At 42.5% G+C, this 15,727-nt stretch overlaps 1 protein-coding gene and 1 pseudogene across 2 annotated transcripts in view; one reads left to right on the top strand and one right to left on the bottom strand.

The window, feature by feature from the left end:
* The window catches only part of EXT1 (exostosin glycosyltransferase 1), a 312,007-nt gene that overhangs the window by 71,096 nt on the left and 225,184 nt on the right, over nt 1–15,727 (bottom strand). The window lies entirely within an intron of this gene.
* LOC309792087 (mitochondrial import inner membrane translocase subunit TIM14-like) lies at nt 2,248–4,457 on the top strand (annotated as a pseudogene). Its single transcript has one exon. The product of its transcript is annotated as a mitochondrial import inner membrane translocase subunit TIM14-like (transcript).

Genomic DNA, 15,727 nt, shown 5'->3' with positions numbered 1-15,727 from the left:
TCACGCAGCTACTTCTGTGCCAGAGCCTAGATTGGAACCCAAGGCATCTGACTCCAAAGTGCATACTCTTAGCTTCTATACTCTAATGATTCTCAGAAGCATCATTTTATTGTGATATTTCTGTATGACTACATATATTTTGCTATGAGTATGATAAGACTGGGCTTTTTTTTTTTCCTTTTGTATTTTTGGGTTTTTTTGGTTTTGCTGGCAGGGAGGACTGACGTGGCCCCAATAAGAAATCTACAACTTGGCAATGAATATACGGCCAGACAGACTTATCATATCCTGATAATCAAGCACAATTGTGTACCCCGACTCCTGCCAGATGCCAGCTTCCTCTCGAGTCTGGGTTCTGTACACAGGCTCCCCAAAGGACTGTAAATCAGTGGCGCTAGATATCTCCACAAAGTTTCAAACAGATGTTCACCCAGTGCTTACTCGCCCAGGCTCCAGATGGCTCCGGATTCTGGCTTCTTCCTCCCGCAGACCCTCAAATCACAGTTCAGACAATGTCAGTAAGGCAGGCTGAAGAAGGATGAAAGAAGTGGATCTAGTGGAGTTCTTTAAGAAGCCCCGTAGAACCCGGCCCGGCGGTATTTCATGCATGCACAGGAGGAGTCGTAACCTGAGGCAGCATAAATCACTGCCAGCCTTTACGACCTGGATACAATTTTCCGAATGATGAAGTTGTCATAGGTGTTGCGGAAGAAGTTTGTGCTGCCAGTCAGCCTGGGTCTGTAACAATTTATGCCAACCTCTTCCATAGGCAACCAGTTGCAGAGAATTTTACTACACTGGCACAATAGCAAGAGGATTCCATACCTACCCATCCTCTCAAAAGGGAGAGGAGTAATGCTGAAAAATGTGTTCCACCAAAATGTTTAAAAAAAACAAAAAATCCTTAAGAACATGTTTCAACCCTACCGCAAAAAACACAAAAAGCAGGAAAATTTTTAATTCCATTCTTTCTCAGTCCAAGGAACAGGTTTACATGCTTTGCTTTCTCCCTCAATTAAAAGTATCCCTGACATTATCTAGTAATTGATGCAAATGGATGATAAGAAAGCCCAGAGGACAGCGCTGGGTTGCCAAGCCTTGCAGGTTTTCTTTAGGGCAGTCTGTAGAGATTCCCTACTTTCCTCGCACTTCTCCAGAGACAAGGACTTTTCAGAAGACTAGAAGCTGGGGCTTCTCTTACAGATTTCATGCCTCTAGCATTAATTATTCATCTGCATAGAAGCTGAATTACCATGATGGAAGCCCAAACGAACATCTGAGAGCCAGCCTGAGTGCCTGAGATGTGCTGGTCCGCCCCATGCAAACCTTTGTGGAGTCTGTTGGAATCCCTTGTAAATTTCACTTCCTATTTATGTGACTTTTCATGGAGGCCAAGAGGCTCAAATCAAATCTCTCTCTATCCTCAAGCAGTGGTAGACAGGAGCCTATCAGATCATTTTCCTTTCAGTGGTGTCTAGGCTTTGTGATGACTGAGCAAGAAAAACATCTAATGGGCTTACTCAGAAATGACTTCTTTCTGTCTTGTACTTTACGAAAACTTTCTTTCATCCCTCTTGGACCCTAGGAGGATGAGTATTTCATACCCATTGTTCCCTATCTACCACATTCTACAGACAGAGATAATTAAACGTAAGATTATTTATTTCTGACTGTCAAAACTCACAGCAAGGCTTATGAGGAACACGCATTCGAAATTCATCCTATCTAGAAATGACGGCACTAATGGTATAAATCGTGTAAATAACCAGGTGTCTGCACACACTGAATGTCTATAAATGCACTTGGGCTGACAAATGTTTACACTGGATTATACGCTTTAATTTACCCTCCGTTGCCGGGGATGAGGGGGTGGGCAATGTCACATTAATAAAGGAAGGGGGTATTATGGGACTTCATTACAAGGAAGTTTCCCTTCCTTATGTAAAACCCAAATGCACCAGAAGTTAAGTAATTTAAAACTGAAAACTAAAAACATGTTATTTAAATATAAAATATATACTTTTCATTTAAGCAGAGAGCCTAGGGTGAGGATGGTTGATTAAAAAACTGAGGCCCAGGGACGTTAAGTGATTGCTCAAGGTCACACAGCTGGTGAGGATCACAGCCAGGATTCAGTCCAGCTCCAGAACTCAGAATTAACTGCTACCGAGTGCCCCTGCTTGCCCAGCTCACCGACGGAACAGAACACTGACCGAATGGAGGACTGCTATCAATCTTACGGCCCCTTAGAAATGCCCAGAGGGCTCCCCTGGTGGCGCAGTGGTTGAGAGTCCACCTGCCGATGCAGGGGACACGGGTTCGTGCCCCGGTCTGGGAGGATCCCACATGCCGCGGAGCGGCTGGGCCCGTGAGCCATGGCCGCTGAGCCTGTGCGTCCGGAGCCTGTGCTGCGCAGCGGGAGAGCCCACAGCAGTGAGAGGCCCGCGTACCGCAAAAAAAAAAAAAAAGAAATGCCCAGAAAATCAACTGAGCCCAGAGGTGGTCAGTGCTTGCTTGGTAAAGCCACCTTTCAGGTGTAAAGGATAATTATTTATTCAAACCCCAGCTATCAATCAAAGTTACATACACCCGTATTTTGATCCGTTTTGGAGGGTATTTCTCAATAGTACATGATTAGCCATTCTTGGAAATGATTCTGTGGGCTGGTAGAAGTTTTTGTGGGACAGTAGATCTTTCTGAAACTATTTCTAGGCTGTATGAATCTTTGTCTGGGAATTTGTTTCCCTGGCCTTCCAAAACATGAATTGCATTTTTGTTTTGTTCACAGATAACTTTTTTTCTTAGTACCCTTGGCAATGAAACCTACTCTGAAAATACAAATGACCCTGAAAATGTCCCAAGGGCATTCAGTTTACTTTCCTTACCTCGAGTCCACTCCTTCTTTCAAAAAGAAAGCTTGGGGAAATTTAGAGCCCAGAAAAATGGGTGGACAAAATGATGTTATTTAAAAGCAAAATCATTCCAGTGCCGTGTGTGTGTGTGTGTGTGTGTGTGTGTGTGTGTGTATGTGTGTGGTGGTAGGAGAGAGGAGGGCGAGTTGAAATGGGGGGTGGGCTGGGTTGAGGGAAATGTCCATCTCCATGGGCAATTCAACTTGGGGGCTCCATGGAGACAAACCAATTAGTATGGATTGTCAAAGTGTTTTGTATGAATTGGCTACCTGCCCATTATGAATTGGAATGGGATTAACTAGCTCATTCCAAACACTCCACCGAACAGCAAATGGTCATATGATAATGATTTCCAGTCACTAACACCCTGGCTGGATTGGAGACTTGGGAGTTTTACCTGTAACAATCTTCAGAGAGACTCATTCCTCCAAACCTACCCACTTTCCCTAAACACATCTTTTTCTTTTTTTTCCCCTCTCCTAGCTTTTATTTTTTAAAAAGTCCTCTTGCTAATTGGGAGGCTGTATGTTCTTCTGCACATAAACATACCTATTAACCAACCAACCCAGTAATAAGCAATTTGTATGCTCTAATATATAAATGTGTCGGTCCCCTCTACTTATGGTCTTCAAAGCCCCATGGTGAAACACAGGACCACCCACTTTGCAAGTTTAATTCCACCCGAGGTTCTAGAACCAGTCTACCTCTGAGAGAGAAGGCCTGAGCAGCTTGGATTCAAGATTCAGGGATTCAGCACATGACCGATGCCATTCGCCCCTTTAATTATTTGTCTCAACTTCTTATAACTGGACTTTTCCCTTGTTCCAGACACCAAGTCCATACTTTATCTTCCCGGCGGAGGTACTTGGCTCCAAGGACTATCACTAGCCAATAGCATCTCTGCCCACACTCTTCTCCAGGCAAATGGGGCCCTAGACTACAGTGAACAGCCTCATGGAAAAGAGCCCAAGGTGGATTTCAGCCCAAACATACGTGGCATCTGTGGGTTCCAACACCGGGTAATTGTTGCATCCTTCCCTGCATCCATTTCCCCTCTGGGGAGCTACCCACTCACTTTGGCATGGATGGGACTGATCTCCACTCGCAGCCTTAAGGCAGCATGTGATGTAAGTGTAAGCCACCAGGGGAAGCACAGGAGCCGAGCGGGAACCATGGTAGTTCCCATGGTAGTGGGAACCAGTACAGTGGTAGCAGCTGGACTGACCATTGCTGCTGCAGGATTTGCAGGCTGTTACGCTTTGCAAGCCATGAAGCATTATGGAGCCTCAAGTAAAACTAGTTTTTCGAAGTCTACCAAAATCTGCCTTCAGTGGTGGCTATTACAGAGGTGGGTTTGAACCCAAAATGACAAAACGGGAAGCAGCATTAGTACTAGGTATAAGCCCTACTGCCAATAAGGGAAAAATAAGAGATGCTCATAGACGAATTATGCTTTTAAATCACCCAGACAAGGGAGGATCTCCTTATATAGCAGCCAAATCAATGAAGCTAAAGATTTACTAGAAGGTCAAGCTAAAAAATGAAGTAAATATATGATGATTTTTAAGTTCTTACTCATTTATGTATATGAGTACCAGCTTTTTATAATAAAATGCCTCAAAGCTACACATTTTAAAAATTAGCATAAGCTAAATCAAAGCCTAGGTATAAATTTGAGGATTTAAAATCAGATTATAGAATATTTGTAGGTCAATACTCAATAATTATGGATAAATGCATGCCATTTGAAGTGTTGTTTATTACTCATTTGTCAAATAATTTGGTACCTATTTCAAGATAAAGTGAACAAGATAGTCTCTTCCTGAAGGAATCCCCAATCTGATGGGAGACTGATTAACTGACAGTTAAAATACAATGTGATAAATATGATGGAATTAGCACAGGCTGTTATAGTAGGGGCTCATCTCATTGGGAGAGAAGGCTGTTCAAGGTACAGAGGACACCCCCAGCCACTTAGAACCTTGAACTTAAAAGTGAATTTAGCCACAACTTAACCCAAGAAATTGATCTAGCTATGTATTTATCACTTTGTCAGTGATAAATCTGAACTGTTTCAGATTCCATACATTAAAAACTGTAACAGTATGATAAAAAAAAAAAAAAAGTGTAAGACGACAGCACATTCCCCAGGCCACAGTTTTTTTACGTAAGGCCTGGGAACCACTTAAGCCAAAATGGCTGCTTCCTCTGGCTACGTTCTTTTAATCAATGTGATAGTCTATGCGACGTAGGCAGTTAAAAACCATCTATCCCCTTCCACACATCCTCACTACCAAGTGGTACGTTACAATAAAAACATGTTCCAGGGCAAATTCTAGAGTCCTGCCAAAATTCTAGCCCAAGAAGCAGGGCCTGATACTGGGGTCAGACGGCGTTAAAGCTCTGCCGACAGGTGTGCTCCACTCGCCTGCACCTGTCCTGGGGCCCTCAAGACTTCCCCAGTGCCAAGTACCTGCCAAAAAAGCTCACTTTTTGCACAACTCTGTGCTCCCTGCTGTGTGGGGTCTGCCTGCCGGGCTGGACTTCCTGCCAGCACTCGCAGGCTCCCGCCCAGCGTCCACCCCACTCCAGTGGGTAAGGCTTCCCTCCAGGCCCAGACCCTTCCGTCTGCTCCGTGAACCCTGGTTAACCCGTCTGTGCCTGCTTCCACACCCAGAATGGGGAAGACCTTGAGGAAAGGAACGCGGTCTGCCAATCCACAGTGTTCGTATAGAAATGCCAATAGGTGAAGAAGCTGGGTCTTGCCCATAAACAGCAGTTCGTCTCTTCAACTCAGAGGACTGGAAGGATGAGTTACAAGCTCACCTCCAAGTCAGGGCTGGCTAAAGGGCAGTTCAGGTCCTGGAGTAAAGGACGTATGCGGATATTCTGGTCTCAAGTGTTTGATGGAGTCAATTACCAGAAACTTTTGAAATCCTTCAAAACATATACCTCCCACTGGTAAACCATGCCTGGAAATTACAATAAAACAAACAGTAAATTTGGGGGTTTTTTTCATGGAAATATTGGCTTTTACTGAAGGACAGCTTAGCAAGAACAAAGTCCATTTTCAAAATAACATTTCATTTTATGGTATCTCTATCTCAGTGTTGAACATTAATACCAGTATATAGGTTTTGGATTTAAAAATAATCCTATTTGATAAAGAAATTGTTTCTGTTTGGAAAAGGAAGGTAGAGTTTAAATTATTTTCCCACAAAGATTCATTTTCCCTCACACTAAAAATACGTGTGTATATATATATATATTTTCTTTTTTTTCTCCTTGAAATAAGGTTATGGTAGGTGAATAGTGCTTTTTTTTGTGGAGGGGGGGTACGCGGGCCTCTCACTGTTGTGGCCTCTCCCGCTGCGGAGCACAGGCTTCGGACGCGCAGGCCCAGCCGCTCCGCAGCATGTGGGATCTTCCCGGACCGGAGCACGAACCCATGTCCCCTGCATCGGCAGGCGGACTCTCAACCACTGCGCCACCAGGGAAGCCCGAGTAGTGTTTTTAATAATGTTGTTCTGAGAAAATCAGATCAAATATAATAATCCTTTAGACTATGAACTAATTTTTTAAGATTTAGGGAAAAAACCCATTTACCATGGGATATAAAGCAAGGAAATACTATAAAGTGATACTACTACCCCTATTACAGGAAGCAATGGACCCCAAGCTTGAAACAGTACTAATTTCGAATGAGAATATCATTTCTTATCATTTCTGTACTTTTAAGACTTTGTCTCTTATTTAAAAAAAAAAGTAACAGGTTTAGGACATGAAAAAACTTCATTTAAAGATGACCCAACTATTCATAAGTTATTTTTGTGATAGTTCACTTTTCTTAACATGTAAGCAAAACTAAAAGTGAAGCAATTTGTTGTGATAATGCAACATATCTGTCAAATCTCAGGGTAAAATGGGATGCACAGTCTTATTAAAAATCCATCTTGGGGAATTCCCTGGCAGTTCAGTGGTTAAGACTGGGCGCTTTCACTGCTGTGGGTCTGGGTTCGATCCCTGATTGGGGAACTAAGATCCCACAAGCAGCTCGGCATGGCCAAAAAAAAAAAAAAATCCATCTTGGACCCCTAAGCTTCCCCTCTGATTTTCCAGGTGTGGCTCTTTTATTTGAACATCTGAGAACTGCTCCATTGGTGCATCTGCTCACATTCAACATTTGTTGTCAGTCTGTTCTTTGCAAGGGACTCTTCTAGGTATAGGTGACACAAAGGTGTCCTCTGGGAGCTGACAATTGATGTAACAAGCGGGCATCAAATCGAAAGAGGGAGGAGAGGCTTAATACTGATATTTCCATCTTGAATACACCATTTGTTTCCAAATTCTAGCACCTTGCCCAGTGGTCGACACCGGCTCCCAGAGAATGGCTCCTGCCGACAATGAGTTCATGTAACTAGGAACACATGGCTCACCCATAACCAACCTTTAACTCGACATTTATTCTCCTGTCCTGCAAGTTGCTCCAGAGTGTGGGCTGCCTCTTCCCACTGCAAGTGCCAGGAGATACACAAACCAAATTCACCGTTCCACAAAGCAGCAAGAGATCACTGAAAGCAGGGACAGTGTCATTCTCTTTTGTGAAGAGAAAAAGCATCCATCTTAGGACCCAGTGGGTCCACCATAAAAGCTTCATTAAATAAATGAACAGAGGGACAAAATGGAATCTACTCCAATGATCCAATTAGAAACGTCACGTTAGTATTATGTGCAGTATTAACGGAAATGCCAACTGAGTTTCCATTCTACAAAAGGGTGAAGCAACAGAGGGGAAAAAAAGGGAAAAGGACAAATACCAGCTGCTTTTGAACTCCAAGGCTTGAGCTCAAGCTCTAGCTTCTTTACGGTATTTTCATAGGCACGGCCCGTGTCTTACAGAAGTATTTAGAAGTATTCCCTAATTTGTCCTCCTTTAGTTTGTAACTGGATTCCCATATGGTTTCCTGACATAATCAAGAAAGCATCAGCTCCAATAGTGTTTTATTTTATAGTACAGTTATTTGAACAGAGGACCACTTCTGAATATGCCCCTGTCACAATTAACTCCAAGGCAGGAATGTAGTACCACTGCTTTATGTGTAAATGCATATATTGGAATACTCTGGATAGGATAGGATCAAGTGACAGGACAGCTCTTCCTTCAGAAAGCTCCGTAAGAAGCCCTCATCCTCAGGTCTGTGAGGGGCTTTTGCACAAATCTGTTTCGGATCAGTCCCTCAGAGATGTCTAAAATCTAATTAACCAATTAATTTGCAAATATATTCTAATGTATTCAAGGGAGATTTTCTTGGGTGTTAAATTATCTGACAGTGAACCATATGCAGTACACAAGAGCAGGACCTCCCTGAAATAGCACAGGTTACCCCAATGCAAGAATGACTATGCATACTCTGTCTGGTCCACACAAATTTCTATCCCCTAATGAGAAAATGAGTTGGCATTTCCTCCATCCTGATTAGTTTGTGTACACTTTGGTGAAGCATTGCTAAATGCAATTGTGAGGCAGTCTCCACTGGGGTAGGGCTAGGGTGGGCACAGTTGCCTGGGGCTGAGAAATTGGAGAAAGAGGATAATATGGGTAATGTGTTTATCTTACTCTGTTTTCCTGGGGTGGGTGAACGGAGGTTTAAGTTATAGGAAAAATACCCTCTGTCATACTGGGAATGACTAACTGTTGGTAATTTGCATGCAGAGCTCTATTCTCTAACAAAGCAGCCACAGCAGGTAACATGGTTTACTCAGACAATGAACTTGTAATTTACTGAACTTGTGGATTAAAAAAAAAAAAAAAAAAGATGTTCTTAATTGCTACCTTGTGACATTTTGTTCAGCTCAATGACTGTATAGCTACAGATAAGAATTGAGAATAACACTATCAAATGTTACCAGGATTACCCAATTTACAAAATGAAGAGTATCTCAGATGCACATATCGTTACTCAAAAATATGGAGTGTGGATTTTAATATGTTTACCATGAGATGTTTGGATAGCTGCTAATTGCGCAGCATTAAAAGAAAAGCTGGGTGAGCTTGTTGTTAATGTTATTGGTATTTTATTCAAAAGATAATTATTTTTAATACTAGCAGTAAGGAAATGAAAGAAGTGGCAATATCATGCGACGCAGTCTGGTATCTAATTTATATACTAGAAATTCTTCTATTTGCACAATTTCTAAGATCTCTAAAAACCTGCAAATCAAATAATGGGCAAAGAGAGAAAAACTAAAAGGAAATGCATGTCCAGTTTAGGGATCAGGAAGCCAAGATGGAATTTTATATAACAGATTCTGAATTTTCTACAACAAGAATTAGGGAGAAGTTAGAGGGAGGGCTTCAGAGTTCTTAGAAGAGACACTTCAGTTGGTGAGTTCAAAACAGTTCCCTAAAAGAGTGATCTGTGAATGCAAAACTCTTTTTGAAGGGAAAACTATAATTTCCACTAAAATTGGGAGTTAAGGAACTGGAAAAAATAGCAAGCACAGTTAGGACCAATACTGATCTCTCTTCTCTCTCTCTCTCTCTCTCGCTTGTAAGGAGAAAACTAACGGGATATTTACAGATGTGCCAATAGGATCAGAGTGATTCTTGACACTCATACAGAGAACAGCTCAGCAATATTCAAAAGAGATTCATTTGGTATTTCTGGTTTGCATATCTGGTTTGTTTCTTTGTTTAGCATGCCACCAAAACTTAGCACACCTAGACTATCTTCCTTCATCCTGAAAGACAGGTAGCATGGCACATAGAAGGTTACATACAAGTGGCCTGGGAGAATTTCTCAGGTATCTCCTTTGCTTGAGACACTTTTTTTTTTTTTTTTTTGCGGTACATGGACCTCTCACTGTTTTGGCCTCTCCCGTTGCGGAGCACAGGCTCTGGACGCACAGGCTCAGCGGCCATGGCTCACAGGCCCAGCCGCTCTGCGGCATGTGGGATCTTCCCAGACCGGGGCATGAACCCATGTCCCCTGCATCGGCAGGTGGACTCTCAACCACTGCACCACCAGGGAAGCCCTGCTTGAGACACCTTAATCCTCTTCACCCTTGTCAACCTCAACCTCAGCATTAATTTAAGTGTAAGTCAGTCAGTGAGTAAATTTGGATATAATGAGTCAGTCCAGCTTGTGAGAAATTCCTAAATTTTGAATAATCACTTCTTTTAAATAAGAACTGAGCAGAGAGGTACAAAATGGTTTTGATAGATTATTGAATAATGCATGATGTGAATGGATATATACTGTCGAGTTTGTGTGACAATTTCATTTTTCAATGCTGTTCCCACTACAGCCTTAAAAGAAGAACCCTATCCTTATTCCCCAATTATCCTGGGCAGTCAGCTAAATGAGCTCTCGTATGGTCCCACCAACTGATCTGCTGACTTTCTTATTCACGTGTCCATAAACATGTAAGCAGTCCTTCACTGACAACATGAACTTCAAAAAAGTCTCTCATCCCAAAGAGGGGACCCTCCTACCTACACTGTTGGTGGAAATGTAAATTGGTGGAGCCACTATGGAAAACAGTATGAAGGTTCCTCAAAAAACTAAAAATAGAACTACCATACGACCCGGCAATCCCACTCCTGGGCATATATCCAGAGAAAACTACAATTTGAAAAGATACATGCACCTCAATGCTCACAGCAGCACGATTTACAATAGCCAGGACATGAAAACAACCTAAATGTCCATTGACAGAAGAATGGATAAGGAAGATGGGGTACACATATACAATGGAATATTACTCAGCCATAAAAAAGAATGAAATAATGCCATTTGCAGCAACATGGATGGACCTAGAGATTGTCATACTGAGTGAAGTAAGTCAGACAGACTTACTAATAATACAAATACAAATATCATATGATACTGCTTTTATGTAGAATCTAAAATATGACTTAAAGAACTTATCTAAAAAGAACTTATCTATGAAACAGAAACAGACTCACAGACATAGAAAACAGGCTTGTGGTTGCCAAGGGGGAGGGCTGGACTGGGAGTCTGGGATTAGTAGATGCAAACTATTATATACAGGATGGATAAACAACAAGGTCCTATTGTATAGCACAGGGAACTATATGCAATATCTTGAAATAAACAATAATGGAAAAGAAAAAAAAAGGTCTCTCATCCAAATGGGTTCCAATATGACGATCACAGAAACTAATAAATATCAATACATTCCTTCTCCATCGGTCCCGAGTGTCACATCACAGATTCAGGTGACTGCATTTTAAAATTTACTTTACCCAGTTTTTAACATTGCTTTATTTCCTGAATTCCTTCTTTCCAACGGTCCAGTAGGAGATCTGACAGCAGGGTCAGCCAGCTGTTCTCTTCCCTACGTATGGAAGCTACTAGAGGGAAAGATTTTTAAGCTGCAGTTTTGTGGAAAAAAGACTGTTAAGATGTTGGTCAGGTTTCTTATGCATGAGACATCTAAAGACACTGTCAATAGGAATAGCTGTACTCTTCCCTATGCTTTGCTATTAAGGCTGGGAATCAGCCGCCTCGGATGTTTAGCTAGGGTTAGGGAACAGAGGAGGAAGAAACCTCAGTCAGTATCTGGCCCCTCCAGCCTCTTGCTTCTCAAGCAACAGCTGTGATTTCAGAGCCCTGATGGCTCATTCCACATGCATAACTGTTTTAGGCAATGTTCCAACTGTGTTCTAGTAACTTGCCAGGGTCATCCTTTTATTTGCTATATTTCCATGATGCTTAAGTGAGCAAAACAATCAGTTGCCAAGTCCTGCCTTTAGGGGAGAGGAGTTGAAGGGAGCAGAAAACAGGACAGGGAAGGATATCATAGGACACTGGGAAAACATGGGATCCCAGAACCCGGGACTCCAGGATTCCTGCTCAGCAAACGCCCTCCGGCCCTTCCGCCCGCACAGAAGTGCACAGTGGCCGTGGGCTCTGCTACAGCAGGTTGAATCCGGCCTTAAAGTCAAACCTCCCAGGCAGTGAGAAGGGCAACTGGCTTGTGTAAAGAGAGATGTCAAAGACGGTAAGCACCTACCTGAAGCTTTCTTTAGAACAAAAACAATTAAATTCATGCAGTGAAGATTCTGAGCACCTACTGGTGCCAGGCACTATGCCATCTCGGCCCACCAACAGAGATGAATGATATTCCTGCCTTGTCCTAGAGGAGTTAAGAGTCCAACCATCTACCTGTTAATCAGACAGTAACAATAAAGGGTGATTAAGTCCTATATGCCGGAAATGTACTCAGGGCCCATCAGGTGCTTTGAGAAGGAGAAGCATCTAATTCATGGCAGTGGCGGGTGGGTGGGTGGGGAATGTCTGTATCCGGCAGAAGTGACACTTGAAGTTTAAAAAATGACAGGATTATTGGGACAGAGGCAGGCAGAATATGCACGTGCAGGGAGACATGTGGAAGGAGAGTGCAAAAAGAGCACAAGAAAAGTGAGGACTTTGCAGCAGAAACAGGTAGAAGCAATGAGCAGTTTATCTCAGAAACATTCAAATTCATTTTAAGATTTTAGACCCTAGACCCATAGGCTAGGGATGGATTCTTTAAAAATGCCCTACACAGATGGCATTCCAATGGGAATTTTGAGAAATGCATCCCAGTCCTTGTCTTGTTGCTAGAGTTTAGATTGTTTGCCATTTTGTAACCGAGCAGGACCCTATGGGGCCTTCCCAGGACGGACCCTTCCCCCATATCCTCTGCTTTAGCTCCTCTCTGAAGGACCTAGATAATAGTATCTGATGCACATTTCCTGAGTTGTTTTACAGATGCTAAACTCACCACCAAATGGAAGAAGTTAACTACTTGATGACCACTGGAGCCTAAGGATAGATAATGTTAACCCCTGTGACACCTCCCTGTCACCTCACCATCAACCAATCAGAGAATTGTGCGCGAACTGATCACACACCCTACGACCCCACCCCCACCCCCCTCACCTGGCCTTTAAAAATGCCTCCCTGAAATCCATCAAGGAGTTCACGTGTTTTGAGCACTAGCTGCCCTGGACTCCTGGATTGGTGCCCTGGAATGAAGGCTGCATTTTCCTTCACCACAACCCGGTGTCAGTAGATTGGCTGTACTGTGCACAAGCAAGCAGACTCAAGTTTGGTCCAGTAACAATTTCTTAAAGAGAATTTTCTATCTGCTAGTAGAAGTAAGGGCATGGGTTAAATAATAATAATGAAAATAATAATGATGAATGTGGGTCATGTTAAATTGCGAAAGATTTTAACATTTGGCACTTTCTCTCTGGGTCTTTTTCCCTGATATAGAACCCAATAGGTAGTAAAATACTAAACTCTGCCACAAAATTAAACAATTACTGGTCACCAGTAATCTTGGAGATGCTTTTATCAGTTTGTCATTCATTCTTCATTCAACAACTATTTATTGAACATGTATTAAGTCCCAGGCACTGTTCTAAGGTATCAGATCTATAGCAGTAAAGAATAGCAACAAAAACTGTAAAGGAATATCACAAGCAAACATTCACAGAGAAGGGAGCTCCTAGGCTGTGGGAAAGAGGATAACATTGAAATAAGAAAACTACACGGCCAGTCAGTAGTCTACTTTGCTATATATAGACGCTCCGCGTGTGCCACAAACTAACCAAGGCCCTGGGTATGTCACAGAGGCTGGGTTTAACCAGCCCTAATGACCCAGTGAATAGAAGACCCTGGATCTTAATTACAGAGCCTCTTTTGTGGCTTGTTCTCCTTTTAGTCACTTCCCCTTTGCTCAGAGCAGACTTCACTGTTTGCAATCACCAGAGGCCAGTGTAGCTGAACCTGCTAGGCCTTCCTGGCCTCCTAGGGGAAGGTCAGTGAATTAATGAGGAACTAGATGTAGAGGGGCAAAGTTGGACCCACTGTCCCAAACAAAGCCCCACGGAGGGGACGGGAGGGGAGGGGAGGAGAAGCAGGCCGTGGCCAAGTCGACACAGAACCTCTGCAGGATGTGGAGGGCTCACTGGCCACATTCTATAAAACCAAGACTTGCTGTTCTCACTACAACGCAACTACAGCTAAGCTGAGGTGAGAAAAAATAATTAGGTCCCCAATCTGCATTAAAACATTTTTGCAGGATTCTGTTCTTGAAGTGGAAAACTGTTCCCACAAGGTCTATTTTTAACCGGTTTATTTTAAAGAGATCAGAAAACCTTTTCGTGTTGAAATTTCTCAGTGGGCAATTTTACAGTAATGCTACCTAAATCCAGCCTGACAATGACAAAGCAGAGGAAATGAGTAAATGTGCTAAGTGTGCAGAAATACCCTCACCCTGAAATCAGGACAGGGCTCAGAGAGGCCATGAATACAATATGGTGATGTGTTTCATTTCTGGTCCAGTTCAGTTATCGGAATACTGAAGAAGTTAAGCAGAATCTCCTATTTTGGGAAGCTACTAGTTCATAATCAACTTTTTCATTTAAACTACAAGTTAACTTTTCCCCCCAAAGGAGGCAAAGGTAGCATTTCAAGTAATTGATGACACCTTGGTTATAATAAACTGGGGTCATACCCCTAGTGATTTAATCTTGTGGTATCAGTTAATTTACTAAGAGAAATATTTAACCTATTAACCAGAATCTGATTTTCTATTAGAGGCACAGAAACATAGTTCAGGAATGTGATTATCCTGACTATATGCTTCACTAAAAAAATCAAAAGAGGAACCCACTGGAAATAAATCATATTGTTCATTCATTCACCAAATATTCAGTAAGCATCTACTGTGTGCCAGGCACTTGAGATACACCATTGAAAACAAACTCTGGCTCGCAAGGAGGCTTTATTCTAATTAATGATGGACAAGCTACTTGTGATTCAGTTTAAAGACTCTCAAAGGGCAAATTTGAGGAGAATCAGGGAAGGGGAAAGAGGATTTTGAAAACTGTAGACAGAAAAATCCATTGTTCTGAAGGTAATTGGCCCAGAGCCCTCCATTCCTCTCACAGTCACACAAGTGAAGGTTTACAATCTTTCAGTGAATCCATTTTAGAACCAGAGAAGTATGAACAGGCACTAGAGTATGGAAAGTGTGGGATGCCAGTCAGCTTGGCTAAGCTATGCTGCAGTAACAAACGACCCCAGCACCTAGATCAATGGCTTTCAACAACATGGCCAAGGGCCGTCAGCTGAGGGCTGTGTTCCATGCCTTCACTAGGCGACCCAGGCAGCTTGCCTCTAGGATGCTGTTACTGCCTTCAGGTCAGAAGGAACAATGACAATGGTGGAATCATTCAATGGCTCTTAAAGCTTTTCCTCATAAGTGGCACAGGGGACTTGAGCTCACATTTCATTGGCCAAAACAGCTAACACAGCTAGAGGTCAACAGAGCAAGAGTATATTATTATCGCACAGGCAGGAGTGGCTAACAAAGCGATCAGTGATGGGTTGGTTGTAGCATTCATGAGTGTAGCTGGCGACTCAGAAAGACGTAGAAAATATTTGCAGCCCTTCAATTTTCCCAAACTTGTGATTACTACTAAATGGTGACCAAATCTTCTAAAAGGAAATAACTCCCTTTCACATCATAATTCCTCACCAGACCAGAGGCACACAGATTGTAGAATGAAACAAAAACAGACCCTGGAGAAGTTGGAGGAGACTCATTTTTCCTTCTTTGGTTAGATGTCAAACAATTTCTTTTCCCCCTCAATTATTCCTTTCCACATGAAGGAAAAGGAACTCAAGAAATTACAGTGTGAAAGATGGCATTTTACTTTGCAGCTAGTAAATTCTTCCTGAGATCCATGTGATACTTTACATGGACATGTGGAAGGCGACAGGGCTGGGAGACAC

The sequence above is a fragment of the Mesoplodon mirus genome (genome assembly GCF_964341445.2).
Source record: "Mesoplodon mirus genome assembly, chromosome: 16".
Lineage (NCBI taxonomy): Eukaryota > Metazoa > Chordata > Mammalia > Artiodactyla > Ziphiidae > Mesoplodon > Mesoplodon mirus.
The sequence above is the reverse complement of the archived record's forward strand: the minus strand, read 5'-3'. Positions and strand labels throughout refer to the sequence as shown.